This window comes from Argiope bruennichi, chromosome 1 (genome assembly GCF_947563725.1).
Source record: "Argiope bruennichi chromosome 1, qqArgBrue1.1, whole genome shotgun sequence".
In the NCBI taxonomy this organism is placed as follows: domain Eukaryota; kingdom Metazoa; phylum Arthropoda; class Arachnida; order Araneae; family Araneidae; genus Argiope; species Argiope bruennichi.
In genome coordinates, this window is record NC_079151.1 from 89,207,047 (window position 1) to 89,228,701 (window position 21,655).

The window sequence follows — 21,655 nt, forward strand, 5'->3', positions numbered from 1 at the left end:
AATTACCATTTTCCATTCATTCTGGATAGTTCTCTATTTTTATAAAGATCTCACCTTTTGGTGCTTAGTGGACCAGTATAGAAAATAGTGATATATTGATTAAAAAGAATAGGACAACTTTTCTGAGAATGATTATTACAAAACTTCATTCCTGCCATTTATATGCTCTCTCACTAATTATTATTTTAATTAAAAAAATATCGCCATTTTCTTATATATATAAAAAAGTGATCGCATTCTTTATTAAAATTAATTTATTCAAATTCCACAAGAGTGAATGGTTTGTGAATTTTTGTTCTGTAAAAATTATTATTCGATTTGCTTTATTACTATTACTACTTTTTTGAAATATTTGCTGGTAACTTGCAGAATTTGGATAACGTGCATGTAGTATTTGATGTTTGATTTTTAAATATCTAAATTGGAATTATTTAAAATAACTTTAATTTGTTTCCTTGGTCATAAAAATTATATTAATTTTTTTGGTTAAAAATAAATAGTAATTCAAAAACATTCTACAACTGAATATGTATATTTTTCTGTACTAATTATATAACTTTCACCCCTAACATGACGTATTTAAAAATACGCATGATCTTCCAAATATACAATTATTAGATGAAAATAAATCTATACAATCTTATGATTTTACTTGCCCAGCTCAAGTTCACACTGACAGTCAAATGTTGCTTTTTCAAATTCTTTGTTATGTAAATATGCATTATCTAAAAACTCTGAAATCCAATATCCTTTTCCATCTATAAAATCAGCAAAGTAAATAAAAATAACACAATAAATCCAAATAAAATACTTGAGCTTTCGAAAAAGAAAACATTTTTAATCTGAATTTAGAATATGGAATGCTTTATCCAATTTTTCTCTTATCCAGTCACAGCATCCATTAACTGCAAACGATAAGTGCAGAATTTTAAATCGATGCCATCTATTCGATCCTAAATAACATAAATCTCTTTTACTGAATCCCACAGACGAATCCGGAAACCGAAAATAAAATCGATCAGAAAAATAATCATGCAAAATTAAAGCTCCAAAAAGGAATTAATCCTTCTAAATGATAGAATTTGAACTCTCAAAATATAGACCAAAAATTGTAAATAAAATATTCCAAAGACACATTTTTTATCGTTTTTTTTTCGCTTCTTTTTTCATTTCTAGAGTGGAGTTTCAAATTCCTATGGGTGGAATAGATATATATTTTTTTTTTACCTTTATTTCTTTGGACGTTTGGATATTTTCTACTTTTCCATTTTAATGCAATCCAAATTTTTGGTTTGCGCAGATTTTACTTGAAAAATGGCATCTCTCCGTATCGTCTGTGACATTTTTTTTTCCTTTTTCAACTTCTTTTCAAGCCCTGTGGAGATTCAAGTTCGTCTCGCTTTCAATAGAACTTTTTTTTTTGATTGAGAGTTCTTGAAGAGGAAAGATTGTAGAGTTTGGGAAATCTATGTTTCAAAGGAATGTAAAGCATCTTAAAAGGTGCTACATTTGCACATTCTAAGCACGTCTTTAAAGAGCTTTGAGGTGTTTCGTATATTTGTGATATAAACTGGATTTTCCGCCAGTTTTTCTAAAAGATACGTTACCATTTTTTTTTATTCGTGGTATCTTTATGTAGCTGCATAAAAAGGTATTAGAGGAAACATGTTCATGTAGCTTCATATATACATAGCATATTTTGTAATTATATTTCTATTTAATTTTAATTACATTAACCCCAAATATTATTCATTACAAAAAGTAAAAAAATGTCTGAAGAATTGAGTGTGAAATATTACAAATATATAATTAACTAATTGTACGCCTTTCGAAATAAAGCTAAATTTTATAATATTTTTATACAATTTCATTGCGTAAATAAATGGGTATTTAAAAACTGTAAAATTTGACTTTAATTATTATGAGATATTGACGCAATATATGAAGAATTTTAATTGAACAATTAAAATATATAATCTATAATTATAATAAAGCTCAATGTGTGTGTGTGTGTGTGTTGGCGCTCTACAGGCCAGGTCATTTGACATACAGCTACCAAATTTGGTACATGTATACCTTAGAGGTCGGGAATGTGCACCTGGGGTCCCTTTTTTTGAAATTTTAATTAGAATTTTAATTATTAATTAAAAACTAACTTTCCCGCCAAAAAAATCTTCCATTTTCCCCACCGCCAACTTTTCCGCCAAAATAATCTTCCATTTTCCCCAACGCCAAATGATTTAGGCTTTAGTTCTTTTTTTCTCCCAACAGTAATGAGGCTAGGGTTAAGATTTTTCGGCGGATTATTTTAAACGATTCTGTTTATTTTCTTAATGTTTTATGCATTTAAAATTAAACAATTTTAATTAATCCATGTTTCAGATTCATTCTGAAGTACTTTTGAATTAAAATAACACAGAATAAAGGAAATTAAAAATGTATAATCTGCATAGCGTTACCCCAACTGGCGTAGAAAAATTCACGCATTTGCGTTACCGTAAAAGGCGAAGAAAATTCACGCATGCGCACTGTGTTCTGATTGTTGGCATGGCAACCATTATCAACGGACGATTTAAATTACTTTTAGGTTAGTTGTATGCTTTTGTAAGTAAATTGTATTTATGTTAGTTATATATTTTTTGTATATGCTTATAGTTTTAAGTACATCGTTTTTTAAGTAGTTTTTTTTAGCCTGTTTTCAATGATTTAAATTATTTTTAGGTTAGTTGCATGCTTTTGTAATTAAATTGTATTTATGGTAGTTATATAATTTTTGATATATGCTTATAGTTTTAAGTACATCGTTTTTTAAGTAGTTTTTTTAAACCTGTTTTAGACCGATTATTTTAAACGATTCATTTTATTTTCTTAGTGTTTGATGCATTTAAAATGAAACATTGTTAATGAATCGATCCGTTCATGATGAATCTGAGAAAATTTTGTTGACAAATTCTTGAGATATTATATAAATTAAGAAAGATATTCTTTAGTGTCCATAAAGTTTAAACGCTCAGTGACTCTATTATCAGTAATCATATTATTAAAAAAAATGCTTTGTTTCAGTAAAAAATATTATTATATTAATTGCAGATTAATCCTTTACACTTTAATTTAAAGCATAAATTCTACGAGGGGTAACAGAAAATTAGAGAGATACATATCACGTTATGACTGAAGGCCTTTATAATATTATGAGTGAATTATATGACTATCAAAATTTGAAGTTTTAAAATATTTTGCTGACGAATCTATTAAAGTTGGAATTGCATAAAATATTTAATTATTAAAATTTTAACGAGCATTAAGATTGGCGAACCGGCTGGTCGCCAAAGGCGGCTAGTATGTAATAATACAAAAAAGGTAAGTATTTAAAAGAAGAAAACGATACTAAATAAAAAGAATATATACATACATATTGATTTATTCAGCATATATTAGTTACATGTTTTCAAAGCATATGTACAAAATACTATGAAAACTATACAAAATATCTGAAGATTACATAAAAAGATCCTTTTTTTTCTTGTACAACTTGACGCCTAAATTTCTTCATTTTCTTATATTGTCACTAGTAGGGTTCATACAAAAACAGACTTTTTGAAAAACCGGTTTTCAAATTCAATATTTTCCAAAAACCGGTTTTAACTGGTATTCGAATTTTTATTAAAAAAAATAGAATAGGGAAATATATTTTATTTAATTTATATAAAATAACAAAAAACGAAATCAATATCAAAGTAGAAGTCAAAAAAAATTAAGGATTACATTTACATATTATTTACAGAAATTAACAACAACTCAAACAAAAATTTCAAAAAACATTTATATTATTTTCACTTATTTTAATTTCTTCTAAGAAAATATTATTTTAAAAACGTAAAATATCCACTGAATGATTGCTGCACAATATTGCCTGAAATTGAAAATACTCGTTCACTAGCTGTTGAATTTGGTTTTATAGTTTTCATGGAATCAAATAACAAATCTAAGGTTTTTTTTTAATTTAATTCGTTGCCTCAAATAATGAAAATTCAGCTTACAGTGTCTGGATTTGTAAGTTTTCTTCCGGTTCTTCAAGAAATTTATGAATTGTTTTTTCCATGGCTTCTTTTAGAAAAACATTACTTCGATTTGCTCCTCATCAAAATCGGTTTCCAAAAAAAATTTGGAAATATTTTGGACAATATCTTTCCAGATAATGTAATAATTTTGGTTTTTGAACCAAAAAAAAGTACAGTAGATTTCTTCGCTGAACTAGAAAGGTTTTGCTGTTTTTGCAAATACAGTAAAAATGTTGCTAATTTTTACTTGTCTTCTTTCTTGAATTCGTTCTTCTAAAACGTATAATAATTTCAAACTTATTTCAGTTTTTAATTTTTTTAGTTCATTTAACAGAAATTGAATTATGTCTTCATTTGTTGATAAGTTGGCATCTCGTCAATCTAAGCCTTCAACTGCTAGACAAATCGGTCCTAACCGATAAAATTCAAAATATTTGTTTGTTCTTTTGAAGAAGAGAAATATCCAGGAGTTCCGGAAAACCGGTTTTCTTAATTTAAAAACCTTTTTTTCAAATATGACAAATTTATTTTAAAAAACCAGAATTTTAAAACCGGATTTGAAAAACCCTTATACCCTTGTCACGAGCAAGAAATAAATGAGCAAATAACCGACTACAGTTTAAAAGAAAGGAACCGATTAGTTGGCAGATGATTCTTCTGTCTTTCCAGTATTCCTTAGTGTTACTGATTGGATGACTGGCGACTCTTCTTTTACATCCCAGAATTCCTCAGTAATTCTAAAAGCTAATATTCATTTTTTATTTATCAATTATACTCTGCATTATTTTATTCTTGTGTAAAAATAATTTAATTTTCTAAGATAGATATGATTTATAAATAATTCATCCTCCTGTTTATTTCTACGTGACAGTATTTACACATCACTCACGTTCATAAATATCATAAATAAAAGTAATATTTACTACCTGAGTTCTAAAACAAATAGAAATATCATTCTTGACTATTTACCACCCTATAAAATGTGAGGATTTGCCATCTCGGATCATAAGAAGGGAAAGTATGGCTTTTATGTAATAGGCTCCATGTGTGTCGTGCCCTAAATAAAGGGCCCATCTGCCATAAGCTGGCACTTCTCATCATTGTGAGGAGTAAATTTTAATTAATTTTCTCTTATTATAAATGAACAGGGAATGTAGATTTTGAATCCGTTCATTTTTTACAATAATTTCTCGTATGATAATCCTATTTCTCTCCACACTGTATGTCCTGAATTACACGGGACATAACAAATCGTGCAAAACGAGCAATGCTACGTTGCAATCAGTTTTCTATTAAATTAATTAAATATTTTAATGTCTCATTGGATAAACTCATGCCCACAACATTGTTAAATATCGGCATGCTGTTTGCAGCTTCTAGATTAATTTTTAGACCAATTTTTCAAATCGAAATCATCGTTATTTCAATGAGCAATTATTTCTATAAATTTTACACGTAACATAGCAAATAAAACTGTTATGTTTATCTATTACCCACAACAAGAAATGCAGAATGCTCATACAATTATTGAAATCAGAAAAAGTCGTTGATACAAACCAAACTAGGTATTTACAGATGTGTAACAAGTTTTGTAATAATAATTCGCGATAACAATTTTTTCTGAAAGAAAAGCAACAATAAATTTTTGTGATTTTTTTTCTTTCTAATTTTTCAATAAATTTCATTAAACATGAATATTGTGATGGCACAATGTTTCATATCTTTTACTGCCGCCTATTAATGTTTTCATGCCGCCTATGAATTATTTGATCATGGTGCTACTTTTACGAGGAAAATACATGTGTTTACTGCATCTCGTAAACAAGTTGTAATAAATTCTTTCACGTGGAAATTTATTGATCTAAAAGTCCATTTTTTTTAATTTAAAGGAAATTTTCCTTTTGGAGCTTTCAGTTAAAAAGCGCATTAGAAAAAATATTTCTATTAAAGTTATTTCCATCAATGAAAATAATTCAATTGATTACTTTCAGCGATAACTGATCTGCTCTTTTACTTAAAATACAAAATTATATCATTTTATTACACTAAAAACTTAATTTAATTCTTTTTATTTTTACAAAGATTGACTTTTGCAACAGCCTTTTTAGAGTTTAGAAATTCCGTACAAATGTCTGCTCCCAATGGTATTAAAAATTTTATTATGTTTAGAACTTAATTCTCAGCCAATCAATTAATTTTAATGAAATTCTGATTCCATATGAGTGGATTCAGCTCTTAATTGAATTCGAAAAATAAATTGAATTATAATGCCACATTATTTATCTTAAAAAATTATGAAATATATTAACGAATAAAAACTAAAAAAAAAAGAAGTTTAAAAACAAGGTTTCATTAGTCTACTAGAAAATAGAAAATGGAGATGTCACAAGAAAATTATAAAGGTTGAGGCATTGAAATACAATACCATAAAAATAAATCTGTTATTAGTATCACAAAAAAACATCTTGATAATTCATTTTAAATTTAAAAAAGCCTATAAATAGAAATATAATTATAATTGCTAAAAATAACTTTATAAGTGACAGATTCCTGCTTTGGCTGCTACAGTTTTAGTAAAAAAATATTTTCTATTGCTTGATATACTAATAGAAGTTTATTTTAAAAACTTTGTAATTTGTTTTATTAAAGATATGTAAAACTATGGAACAAATAAAAATTAATATTATGGAATGACAATTACGGACTTTCAGCCATTTTTCTTTATTTTACTTTCTTTTAATGCATTTAGACAAATATTTTCATTTATCATGAAATAAATTCTCTCTATAAAACATCCATATAAAAGTAATAATTTCCGATTAACATAACAACGGGGAAATACGAATTATCTGGGATATAACAAGAAATAAAAAGTATAAGAAAATGCCCATTCAACAAATAACAAACGAAAATATACAATAACAAAGAATGAAATGTACGGTGAAATGCTTGTGTTGACACTTGTCATGTAAGGTGAAGTGATTCCAGATATTTTATCTGACAAGTCGTATTATTTCCGCTAGTATGTTGTCAAATAACTGTATATAGATCACATATCATAATAATATTACGCTATCTGAATAAAAAAATAAGAATATAATAATGTATTAAAATCTACAATTAAAAAATAATATGACACCACATATAAATTAGAAAATAAAATATTATTTTAATAGCAATCAAATCTACAGCATTTCATTTCTATTTTAAATACCTTTGCAAAGCATATGTTTAAAGGTTAGAAAAGAAAATGGTATTTTTTTTATAATGGTATGGTATATAATTTTGAATTTCAATTAGTCAGTTAAGAAAGATTTTAAAATTAGGCATATAATAATTATAATATTTATAATCATAAAATATTATATTATTATAAATATAATATTTATGATTACAAATATAATATTTATGAAATGCCACAAGAAGAAATATTTTACTGTATTTATTATCTTTCCTTATCAAAATGCAGAATATTTGAATTTGTTATGCAACGCCGCTGTTATAAATATTCCCATACAAATTATCTAGGCAAAGAATATCTGGAAAAAATAAGATAAATTTATCTAATATGGTTTGAAATTAGTAAAATTAATATTCCTAGCAAAAGGAATATTGCTGGTATCATTGAAAAAGGATAATTGGAGAAATATACAAATAATATAGGAATTGAATCTTTAAAAATCATTAAAATTTTTATTGGTGTCTTCGAGAATTGATAATAGTAGAATTTGCAATAAATTAAATGATTGTATCATAAAAGTGTTATTGGTATTTCCAAAATGGATAATTCGTGAATATGCAAATTTAGAGATTAAAGAGGTCAATAAAGAACATCGGAACAATGGAATGATTAAATTTTCTGCATTCCGAAATTGAAATATCTTAATTACTTGTTTCAATATTTTTCCTAAGAAAGATTTTTTTTTAAATTTTTCGAAACAAAATTGTTTTTAAATTTAAATTTCAGCATATGCCATATTTATAAAATAATAGAATGAGACATTTACAATTTTATTTAAAAGCATCATTTGTTTGTAAAATTTACATTTACATTTGTGAAATTTATACACAATCTATTCTATTATAATGACATTTTTTTTAGGAAAAGAATGATATATAACATTTAAATTTGTTTTTCAGAATTACTTTATGAATGATCCAATGATCATTTTATAAAGATAATTACTTTATGAATTATCCAATGATCATATTATAAAGTAATTCATTTTCAAAATAATGCGACACATAATCATTTATTGCAGTCAAATTTGAGAAATTTTGCTTTACATAATACAACATTAAATCAAAAGATCGAAAAAAAAATATCTGAAATACGTTTACAAGGTCTTACCTAATGAAAAATGTGCAAAATTCTTTGATTAAAGAAGACAGTGCCTTTTTTTCCCACCTCACGAGCTAAATCCCAACAAAATAAATTAAAAATATAAATATAAATCATAAAAGATAAAGTCTGTTTGTTTATAATCAAAATTATTGGACATGTTATTATTGGATAAGAGTTTAATGTTAGTTTATATATATAATATAAAAATGTCTTCTTCACAAATAATGCTGTCTTGAAGTACATAATATCGCTCCAACACAAAAACGCAACACTCAATTTCCAGTACTTTTTTTTTTGTTGTTGAGCATTCAATTCTTTATCGAAATATATAAAAAAGCCATTAAATTTATTTTTGTTTTTATTTTATACGTAACTTTTTCGCATAGCATATAACGAAATACACTCTGATTTTAAATTTTTCATAAATTAATTTTTACTGTTTAGATAGCATCCTGGGAGTTTTAAAATCAATTTTACAAAAAAACGTTTTTTGTAGCATTTATTAAATTTATAACAAGCTCACAGGCTCTTTTTTGAAACAAACATAAGCTTATGAAGACTACCTTTTTCATTGTTAAAATAAACAAATTGTAGAAGGATTACGTATCAAACATGCTTTATATTGTTTACTTTTTTTGGAATAAATATTATAAAACCTGAAAGACAAAATGAAAACAATATATTATGATCAAAAGAAAACTAAATTTCCAATACTTGAAATAAATGATTTTGATAAGAAATTATTAAAAAATAACACAAAATATTCCATACAGCTAAATAGGAAAAATATGAATAAATATTTGACAAATTTAAACAAATATTATCCTAAAATTTTATAATATGCAAAAACAAGTGTACAATAATCTTCGAGATCTTCAAACAAAATTTCTACGAATCAATGCAAAAAGAATGAATAAAAATAAAATTCCTTCTTCTTGATAAAGTTTTCGCAAGTAAAAAGAAATGATTTTTTTTTTTCATTTCTTTTTCATTAAGGAAAAAAAAAAGAAAATTAAACCTCTTAACGGCGATTCATTACAATTTCTTCTTCAGGCAGGGAATTAAAAGTTGGTTTTCATTGTGTATGTTATCTTTTCTGTGGAACTAGGAAAGGGTGAGTAGTACGAACATTATTATGATTTTTAAGGGGAAAAAATGTGGATTTGATATCAAGAAAGACTTTTGTGTGATAGATATTGAAAAAAAAAAAAGATGTTTTGATTTCTTCTATATGTTTAATTAACTATAAAAAATTGCGTCCTTTGGGAACGGAAGACATTTTATTAATGTTATAAAAATAAAATATTTTTACCGTTTAAATTTAATCAACTAAATCATTTTCCTGTCCCCTCGTTTTAATTTAATATAAAATATTGAATCTGTAATTAATTTAAGAATTTAATATGTATATTTATTTTCCAGTGTTGCTAAGAATTTCTAAATGTTTTTAACATTTAACTAATTTTCAAACTGTATTAAAAAACATTTTAGTGCCAATTATTGGCATCATTCCTTTTTGTAGATTGCAAATGCTATAAAATAAAAGTTATGCCTCAAAATACAGTATAAAACTAATATAACAAAGTAAATCTTTAATATTTCAGAGAGTTGAATATGTAATATATTTTGAGGGAGCTATTTTAAATGAATTTTAATTAAATGACTATCGATAAGTATATTGAATATTATGAAAATAAAACGAAAAAAAAAATTAAGGGACGCTTTCTTAGCTTTTTTTAAAAATTTCACCAGCATAACTTTTTATTAAATACAGTATCTCATTTTCTTAATGACGTGTTTACCTCGTTGGTATATTTAAAATAATAAAGACATTAATAGAGTTTTTCCATCATATAAATGTCTTAATAGTTGCAATCGAAATATTAATTAAAGGATATCAATCAAATTACTTCCGTTAATTAGTTTTAATTAAAAAGTCGTATGAATTTCAATGACAATTTATTGAAAAATAGATAAAATTATCATTTATCTATTTTTTAAAATTATATTTGGGAAACAATATTCTAAATAACAATGCTTTCATCTGGAATTTATCAAAATTTATTTAATTTATTGACCGCCTTTGACGACCAGAATTGCTGAAAATATCAAATATGTTTTGTGTTTAATTTCAAATTAATCTCTTATTTATAACTTGATGCACTTTATTATCACATCAACACGGTACTTCTAAGCATAAAATTGTAATAAAAATAAAAATCATGTTATTTTAATAAGCTTTAATTGTTGCGTTTATTGAATATGCTTACGTTTTTATTCGAGATAAGTCCCATGGCATCATAGTATCATTAAATTCGTAACCAATCGATGTTTTTGTCCTCTACTTGTACGTTATTTTTCATCGTATTGCAACTTCATTTTCTTACCCTTTTGTAAATTATATAGATATTATAAATATCCTTAACTTTCAAATTTCGAAACAAATCATGCGGTTAAGTATTTGATGAAGCGCTCAAAATAATTTGGATTTAATTATAACAATATATTTTTACTATTATATCCAAGTTATATAATTATATTTGTTAAAGCATGTTATTGACACAAAATTCTTGTGTAAGTTTAAGTTAATTATATATCGACATTGAAATTGTTATATGTAAATGCTGTACGTTGCCACAAAATCTCTTATGTCGCTTCTTGGTTTTAGCTATTAAAACCAAACTTTGTATGTACAAAAATCACAAAAATAATTTTTTATATGTAATGTCCCTCTTTTGTGATTATGTGCAATTCTTTCTTTTTTTTTTTTTATAACAGCGACGATATCGGTTGCATATTTTTTATGACTGAATGAAAATCTTTCATATAAGAGACTATGCCTACTGCAATTATTACATTTTTTTAACTTTTAAATGGTGTGAATGAATGACACTCATTTATTGTCTGCAATTTGCTTAAAGTGTGATTACTGAATTAAAAAAAAGATTGATTTTATTACACAAGAAAGAGTTTATATAAAATGTTGATGTGAAACAACGTTCACGATTCACCAACAAATGTTTAGTGGTAGACGTTGACTGCCTGTTTCCCATTGAATATGAATCCCTCCTTGAATGCATCGCTGTAGGATCTCTTCCCTTACACGTCTTCACGTTCATTCTACTCAGACCTTTCCATATTCCAAAAAGACATATCTCTTTCAGATATTCTTGAATAGCATTTTCTTGTGTGATTTTATTCTTAATTTTCGATTGCTATTACTTTTATTCAATTAAAAAGATATACTTTTGCAACTTTTCAAGGTTTATAACCTAACTCCTGTTCCTGCGCTTTTACAAACAGATTAAAGTTTGGCATTCAATCAAGTGATTGGTAGATCAACACCACAGTTCTCTTGAGTACCATTAAACCTCACCAACCAACATTATATATGGTTGAAATATCCCTTGCCTGAAGCATTTGGATAAATACCGAAGTTTTCTTTCATTCTTCATCAAAGATAATCGTCGCCTTTATATGTAAACTTTTCAATTATTCCATCTTTGGAGGGGTTATTGCCTGCTGAAGATGGATAATTGCTCATTAGATATTCTGGCGCTCTGTTTGTACGTTGAATATTTATGGCATTCCTTGGAGCTGCCAGATAAGTATCGTTTCCTGAAATATGATGTGTTGTAATTAATTAATCTCTGAATTCACGACCAAATGGTCAAAGGGGCTGCGACAATTTATGGCGGAATGATATTAAAAATAATTGCCGTTGCTTCGTAGTCATTAGACCATCTTCTTACTATTGGAATAATAGCTCGAATTTTGATAAGTTGTGTAAATTGAAGGCATTGATTTTGAAAGTTAAATTTATTGTCTATTAAGAATATTATATATCACTGTTTATTGTGAAATGAGAAGGGGTTTATTTAGAAAATTTTAATGATAAAACATTGAAAAATAAAAACAATTTGCACTTGATTTCAAGGATCCTCTATTGTGAAAATTTTGTAACAAGTACTTCTGAAGAACTTGGAAATGTTTCAGTTATTTTCCCATATGGTAATACGTTAGTAAGATTAAATATTGTTTTTTTATTGAACTCCATTCATTCCCTCAAAAACCTTCTATAATGACATTTTAGCATTCACTATTGTGTAGTTGTTTTAATTACTATACCTTGAAATTTCTATCTATGTTTATTCAATAAAAAATACATGCCCTACCTCTTTGTTATTCATATATGTTTGAATCCGGGGAGAAACAGAGACATTGGAACTCGTAACCGAGACTCGGCTTTATAACCGAACGACTATGGTTTCGAAACTCGGTGGAAAAATCCACTACGCAGGTACTACATAGACCCACTACATAGATCTACTACGAAGGTACGCTACTACTACATACAGATCTATAGAGCGTTCGAAGCCTGGATATCGACTCCTTAATATATAACGTTAAGTTGAAAAGAGATATGTTGACTCAAGTGCGCCTCCACATTTGAAAATTACAAAGTAATTCCCTATCTAAACTTTTATACACATTTTAAATGATGCATTAATTTTTACAAAATAAATTAAGGTTTTAATTCTAGGGGAAACCTGAAGGTGTAATATATCGTTATGAATTGTAATATCGCTTCCTTGCGAAGTTAGTCTCATAATAAGAAGCACACTGATAGCTGTGTTGGCCACCTAGTGGATGCTTTAGCGATAAATTTGGCGGTTATTATGCCACTTTAACAGCAAAATCAAAATTTCTTGAAGCACCCAGAATTCAGGTAATACAGTGATCAGGAACGAAGATACGGTAGCCTTCTTGAACAATCTGTATCCAGTCACAGATATCTAGGCAAGTGCGGTGCATAGATTGGAGGGAGGTGGGTAGACGAGCTGAGACACGTGTTGACATGAATTGAAACATACGTAGTGGAGAGAAGTCTATCTTTGGATTATTGATCTTCTGCGTGTTCTCTCTGAGCACTTTTAATTACTGCTTAATTGCTTATCTTTACTGCAAGTGATATTTTATGTACGTCCTTCGTCTGTCTTTGTTTACTTGTGTACTTTGTTTTCATATAGCATAAAGTGTTGATATTTGTTACTGAGCCTTTTGAATTTTTTCACCAAAGAAACCCCGGTCGGAGTTTTGATTATTCTTTTTACTATATGAATATAAGTAACTAATTTCCATTATGATTTTAGGAAGTAAGAAGTTTAAACTATAATTATGCTACTGCAGTTGAAGAACATACTGGATAATAATTTATAATAGCTAATTTATTTGAAACTGAACTTGTAATCACAGCAGAATGAGTGATTTAAAGGAATATAATTTTTTTTTCTTATTTTGAAACGTTTCAGCAGCAATAAATCAAGGTATCTTACTTTATATAGTAAAAAGGTAAATAAAGGTTTATTAAAATATAGAATGCTTTCAACTTCATTATTAATAAAATGCTATTCGATAAATTTGTAGATTTTTTAATAATCACAGACCATAACTTATGCATTTCCTAGTACAGATAAAGAAAATATATCGAATGCAAGTATGCATATTCTGAAATTATGCCTAAAAACGGTAACAAAAATAAGCATTTTTAAAATTTCAAAGTTACAATAATTTCAAACTGAAAATTGCTCGTTTAATAGATATTTATTATTTACAGCATAAAGAATAAAACATTTTGCTATTTATTAGACACAATAGAAAACCTTTTATTTACCCATTCTGCCCTTTTTTTTATCCTTGAAGTTGATATTGTTTAAGTTTGTTAATGCATGTGTTGTAAAACCATAATAAACTATTAATCAGTTGATTTAATAAAAGGTAACATAAGCTGATTTAATGAACAATTTGTTTCTAAAAAGAAATAACAGATAATAAATTACTTTTTGAATGTTTTTATATTTAAAATTATTTATATTTTAGCCATTGTATGTCCATATATTTATTATTAAGACAAAAATTTCAAATTTCATGATTTTTTAAAATATATGATTCATAAAACGAATGTTTTATTTTAATCAAAATACAACTTTTACTTCAATAATGCCAAGTTGATATATAACGCATTATCAACTAGATTAGAAATAAAAAAAACTGTTTTATTTTATCCCAAATTTATTACATTTAATAAAACTAATAGAAAATTTTTAACAATGAAATAATCGATTAAGTGATATCCGTGTCATCATTATCAGTTATCTCGTTTAAAGTTCTTATATCGATTTAGCTTATTATTTAAAGATAAAAATGTATTCGTTTTAACCATATCGATTTAAACTTAAGTTTATTTCAGTGCATGGAGAATTAGATGATAAAATTGAACCTATTGCTAAATCTTAAAAGGGTGTGAAATTAGTAAAGCGAATTTCTGAAAAAGGTTAAATACATATATTTTGAAATGCAATAGAAAAGAAATTGCCGATTAAATATTTTAAAAGACGCATGCGAATTTTAGTGGAAATGGACAATACAATTAAGATAATTGAAGTTAATTACAGAGATTAAACTTTGAAAGAATACATTATTAAAGGGGATATTACAAAGACGATTTTCAATATTTTCAAGCAGTTCCGCTAGTGGAAATTCTCTTAAATTCATCAAAATAAAATTATCGCCACTTCTTTCAGTCTGATAATGCGATTTATCCATTAAGAGATAATTAAAGACTGCGTTGAATATCGAATTTCGTTGAATTTCTTTGACTCTCTCTCATCGTGATTTGGAATTTCGGAAAAGAATGGATTATCTAATGAGTCCAATTTAGATACTTAGTCTTTACAACAAAGTATAGGACAAAAAAGAACGATAATTTCTCAACATGTTGAAACTAGAACAAAACTCGTGAAACATTAATCTTTATTTAATAAAGAAGTTAATCAAGCTAATACTCCATAAGTTGATCACTATGCCGGGGCTTAAAGAATAATCTGATTAAAATACTAGCCTGAATGGGTATGATTGGATTAAAAGATACATTCATCTATTATACTACTTTATATCATTGAATTACTCATAATCCTTTAACTGGGCTCACATTCTTTTTAAGTGTAAAAAAAAAGAATATAATATTTTTTTTCAAAAGTAAGGCAATATAAGAATTACGAAAAAGTAAAAATTCCCGAATGTTAAAAGATTTCCATTATGATAAAAATGATATGGATTATTTTCAAATATGTTTGAATACTTTTCAAATATAGGGAACACATATTTTACGCTCGGTTTATGGATATTACCAATATCAAAATTTATGAAGCTGAACAAAACATTAGATAATCTTGGAAATGTGTATAAGTAATATTTTTGTTATATAAAAGCTTGCTTCCAGGATGAAGTTGATATTATCAGCATAAACAATTGCTCAGTTAATCAATATATGGTGATGATTCGTATATTTTAATTTAACCATAAGCTCTTTTCTTAGTTTATCCAATTAAATGTTTTATTTTACATAAATAATATTGTGAAGTATAAATGAAGTTTGTTTTAAATTCATATTTTCGAGATTAAGAAATTATACAAATTTTACTTTGTTAACTATACAGAAATTTTAAGGTACAAAATCCAATCCAAGAAAATTACAGTTGTTGTTACTGAATTTTTTTTTTATATTTATAAACGTAGTATGCTGTAATGTTTTAAGCGAATTTTGTCTGATATTTCAGAGTATACTTACAATATTACTTGATTTTTTCTAAAAACAACAAACAAAGAAACAAAGTGAAAAACTAAATCGTGATATAACAGTTTAGTTTATTGCAAAGCATAAAGTATTAATTTTTAGGTAATTCATCTGAACATTTTAATTTTTAATAAAGTTTCTAATGTCTATACTGGTCTCTTCCATTTCAAAATGTACCATCAAGTTGTGATGTTTCTAACAATCTTTTGGCAAAAAATTGATTTTTTTTTTTTTTTCGTTTTTCATTTTTTTTTTTTTTCCGTTTTTGTTTTGGAATGCTGCTTTTTTATGTTTGAGAATGTTGTATAAAATAACGTTTCAACCGAATTGGTCTGATATTTCAGATTATATTACAGTATTACCTGATTGTTTCCAAAAACTAAATGAAAAATTAGACCGTGGTATAATAATTCAGTTTATTGTAACACATAAATTATTAATTTTCAGGTAATCATTAGAAATGAAAACTTTTTAATTCTTAATAAACTTTCTAAATTCTACACGTCTCTCTTCCATTCCGTAATGTACCGTCTAGTTGGGATATTTCTAACAATCTTCTGGCGGAAAATGGATTTTCTTTTTACTTTTTTTTTCCATATCCCTTTCCTCTTTGGAATGTTCCATGAAACCTTCTCTTGTCACTTCGGTCATATCGTGGGCGAGGGCGAAAGGAAGTATACAATAACGGTCAATAAATGGACACTTCAGCGGACGGTAAGTGAGCAGAGAGCTCTTTTAACGTTCTGGTACGTCGAGGACAGCGCAAATAAGACATCAACCCTTCTTCCCATTTGGCCGTATCACGTGAATGTTCGGAATTGAGGATGGTCGCGTCAGAGAACGATTTATAGATGACTGATCGAAAAAGAGGTGTTTATTATTCTTTAAGGGATGTCGCTTTTGTCTTTATACTTTGAGCATATTTTATTTTTGATCAGAATTGTGTCTAAATCCTTTGGCAATATTAACCTAAGTATTTCTGGAAAAAAAATGTATGCTTGCAGAAAAGTTAAATGCATGAAAAATATCTTTTGCTAATTTAATTATTGTTTTAACATCTTATTCTTCATTTTTTTAAAGCTTAGCTTAAGTTAGCTTTAGTTCACCATTAATAACATTGGCATGCAAATCAAACCTTTTCTTCCTGGCACTGGTTCTAAGAGCATTTTTCATTTTAAATTCAAATATGAAAGCAATTTGTTGATTAGTTTTTTTTATATCACTTGATTAAAAAGGGATATAATATATGCGTATACATTACCCTATTCAAATTCTATAAAATATTTAGAGGCTGATTTTTGTATCTGAAGCATTCCATTTCAATGGCCAACAATAAAATCTCGTTTTTAGACTAAAAAAGCCAAGATAAGATTTTTTGGAAAGAAATACAAAGTTCCAGAAATGTGTTTTGTGCCACATATTACAATAAACATCCTTGTGCGACTGAAACAATTAACTGAAGCTCTTGCCGTAGTCTGGTGTTTTACATTTTACTAAAACAATTGAGTTATATTTCTGTATGCTTTCCATACTAATTTTTTTATCAATAAATTTTCGTCTGTTTTATTTTTTTTATCTCGCAATAAATTTTCGTCATTTCCATTTTCAGTAATATCACATAAAAAACTCCTTTCTTGAATTTAAGTTTGCTTACATGAAAAGAATTTTCCATCAGTGCTTCAAAAATGCTTCACTATTTTTATCCATTTACATGAAAAGAATTTTCCATCAGTGCTTCAAAAATGCTTCACTATTTTTATCCATTTACATGAAAAGAATTTTCCATCAGTGCTTCAAAAATGCTTCACTATTTTTACCCATTTACATGAAAAGAATTTTCCATCAGTGCTTCAAAAATACTTCACTATTTTTATCCATTGCCTTAACAAAATGAGCAAAGTTCAAATCTTATAAGAAAAACAGATTGAATAATCTTACTGAAACTGAATGATGAAGAACAAACAACATTCTTCTCTCTAGTTTAAAAAAAATGATTTAAAGTTTGGTTCCTTCTTCTTGATAAGAAGAATTTTCTTAAATACTTGAAATTAAATACTTATTGCATTATTAAATTCCACGATACTCTAAATTAATTGATCTGAGAGTCGAATTGACTCATATTTTGAATTGCAGGGTACAAAGATAATGTTGGTATTCCGGTATAAACTTTATTTAACACAAATCATTTGCACTCCCGAAATAAAATGGTAAATGCAATGGTAAATAAAATCAATCTAAGAGAATGCTTGAGTAATATATATTTATAATAAATTGTAGTGTGTGGGCGCCACAGACAGATGTCTGGCGCCATATGATTACATGACGGTACATGATTCGCTTTGCTCTTTTGCTATTTATTTTTCGTAATTCAATTAATAAAATAAAGGCTTTATGATTGTTAAATGTCTGTGTTCAATATTTAAAAAATGTATTTAACTAACAACTGTTATAGAAGATATAGACTTATATAGGAAAAAAAATTATTGAAAAAGTTCAAATATGACAAAAGTCTGTAGGTGACATTAATATTGTCTCCATATATGTGAATTCAGCTGTGATATTATAATGTTGTAATAGAAACCTAATTAATTTATCCCAATCCAAAACTTGTTAAACAGTTATAATATATTATGTTCGGTATATTTGTATATATTTAAAGAGACGTAAATCAATGGAAATAACAAAATGCTGCTTCATGCTATTGACGAGCTGTTTTTATGTTTTTGTTTTTTTATAATTGATGCTTTATTTCTAGAAAATATATCTCTCCATTTAAAACAACCAGGAAACTCAAAGAGACAATCCCTCAAACCAAGCCATTGATCCTATTGCTCCAAATTTTTGAATAAAATTTGGTATTCAATTTTAGTATCTGTAATATAGTTTCTTATCAAATATTTCAAAGAATGAACACGATGAGTTGGTTTATCCCTCGCATGCACATAAATGTAATAATTCATAAATGCATACGTAATAATTCACTTTACGTAATACATTAAATTATAAATTACATTAAAATGCGTAGTAAACGTAATAAGTCAATGTAATCCAGTATGATCATATGCCTGCAGCTGTTTTTTCTTGTCAGTTGCTGTCTTTTATTGTAATTTTTTGGGTTTCAATCGATAGGAAAAAGTAGTCCCAAATATGTATTCACATGTTAGAGTTAAAAAGGCTAGAGTTTGGCCAAAGATCTATATTTTCTAATTATTGTTCATCAATGCTATTCAAGTTATTCGTGGTCATTCAAGGTCAACAATTTTATTCGGTAAAAGAAACAAGGATAACACCTTTATAGGAGAGTATGCGAGAAAATTCTTGGGAAACCCATCCCCATTGATTTAATTCAGGAATCAATGTTGTTCAAATTACTCTGGATGACATTTCAGACAAACCTAAAGTCCCATTATCTCTAAAGATTTTTTTAATGTTTTAGAATCATTGAAATCATTGCATAGTTAGAGTGGCTGCCACTTCAAATTTCGGTATACTTCTGTATGATAGTCTGTTGCAATTAATGATGTCCTTGCGTTGTTGGCATTGACTTAACTTAGCATTCAAATAACATAAAGGAGAACTCTCTTCCAAATTGGGAGAATTCTTGGCTGACAATTAACAATATCCAATATCTTGGAGATGAACTTTCAAAATTGAAGATTTTAGAGATACTGTTAAATTAATATTTTCCCTAGAACTATTGAAATAGTGCAAGTATCGAATCGAAATCAGAATTTTCCGGGCCACTTGAAAATGTTTATTTCCCGCAACAGTTTACAAACTCCCAGCAAATTTTTCAAAACAAGACTGCATTTTCCTCAGCCTCCCAAAAGAAATGATGCAAAAAAAAGAATAACTTCATTCAGAGCTTCCTCAAAGTTATTCATACTATAAAACTCTCCAACTTCTTTCCTTCCTTTCTTAAGAAAAAAAAAGACATCTAGAACTGGAAAAATTCTGTCCCTGGAGAAAAAGGGAGGATAAAAGACCCTTTACGGATATGCTTGAAAAGTGGAAAATACAAAGAAAAAGAACGCACCATCAACTTTTCCTCGAGTCATGTTCTTTAAAAAGTTAATCACGTTATTCCGAAATGTATAGGATTCATCGAAAATCCATGTTCAGCCGGCAAGTCAAGGTACAAAAGACAACAAAGAAGAAGCAAAACGTGGCGAGAGGGAAGAGATTTTATTTCACTTGTAAGAAAGGGACGTCGGAACTTTTGTCCTCGAGTCATACTTTATTTACCTTACTCTATTTTGTACTGAGAAATCGGTTAAATGTAAACATTTCTCCAGGTTTCTTTGCTGTTTCAAGGCAGAACAGCAATGCTTTTCGACAAAAGAAGCGAGCTTAGCTCTTAAGTTCAGTCATGCGGATTCCCGTAGACTGCCTAACAAGAAGTATGAACGTTAGAAGTGAAGCCCTTTTTAAAATGGGTAATATACATTGTCCTCGTTTTTCTGGAAGTATTTTCTTTTGTTATTTTACAATGAAAGGAGTGATTTTTTTTTATCTTTAAGGGTGGATAAATTCAATCTCGAAATTGTGTTTGTTAAGCTTAAAATACAATTTCTGCCCTTCTTTTAAATGAGAACAAGGTAGAAAGTAATTAAATTTTCAACGCTTACTTCTCAAAGCATTCTAGATAAAATTTTTAAATTAAAAATGGGAATCAAATCAATAAATTAAAAGTGATAAATTAAATGATCAGTTTTTTAACAATGCTTTAAATAATTTAGTTTAATTGTATTAAAGCCCCATTTTAAAATAAAATGGATATTAGAAATGGAGATCGTAATTAGTAACTGTGTTTAACCATAATTATTAACTATGTCAAGGCTCAACGCCATATCATGAATATAATTGACCAGCAAATTCCTCATGTCTTATCACATTTTAATTTTTTATTATACGTATATGTGCATTTATTAAACTGATATTTATCATGCCATGAAAAGGGATGCCCTCTTGGTTGAGTCTTTTAGTTCTTCAAAGATATGGCCACTTTGACTTATCTTTGTCAGTGAATTGAATTTTATCTGTAAAAATAATAAATTTGTTACATAACTCAACAAATTTCAAAATTTTTTAGCTTTTTCTTTTTTTTTTAAATTCATATTTCAACTTCATATTTTCATCTTTACGGGTTTGTTTTTCAAGCATTCTTAATTCTTTATCTTCAATATCAATTGTTAATTCTTCATTTCCACATGTGTCTCTATCGGTGAATAATGATTTTCACTTCTAGAAAAGCAATTTTTTTCCGATCCATTCTCCGAAAAAATGTTTTTTATCGCTTAGTTCTAAGAAACTCGAGAGTGCTCCAGTTTTACACCAAAATGTTTCGCCTTTGGAAACGCTTTTACATTCTCGAGGCAACGCAGAAATAAATCTAAGTCGGTTACAAATTGTAAATGAGCTCGGTGGGGAAGTCTGAGCTTTGGGATTGGAGGTTTAGAGATTCGATACTAGATTCCACGAAGAACTGCATTGTAAATGAGTTTGGTGAACATAAAATCCGTAAGGACCAAATGTCATTCCGCTGTTTTGGTGTGTAAATATGAAGAGGAAGATGCCAGCTCAGACATCTCCCTCGTCTTCTGACTGTGGTTA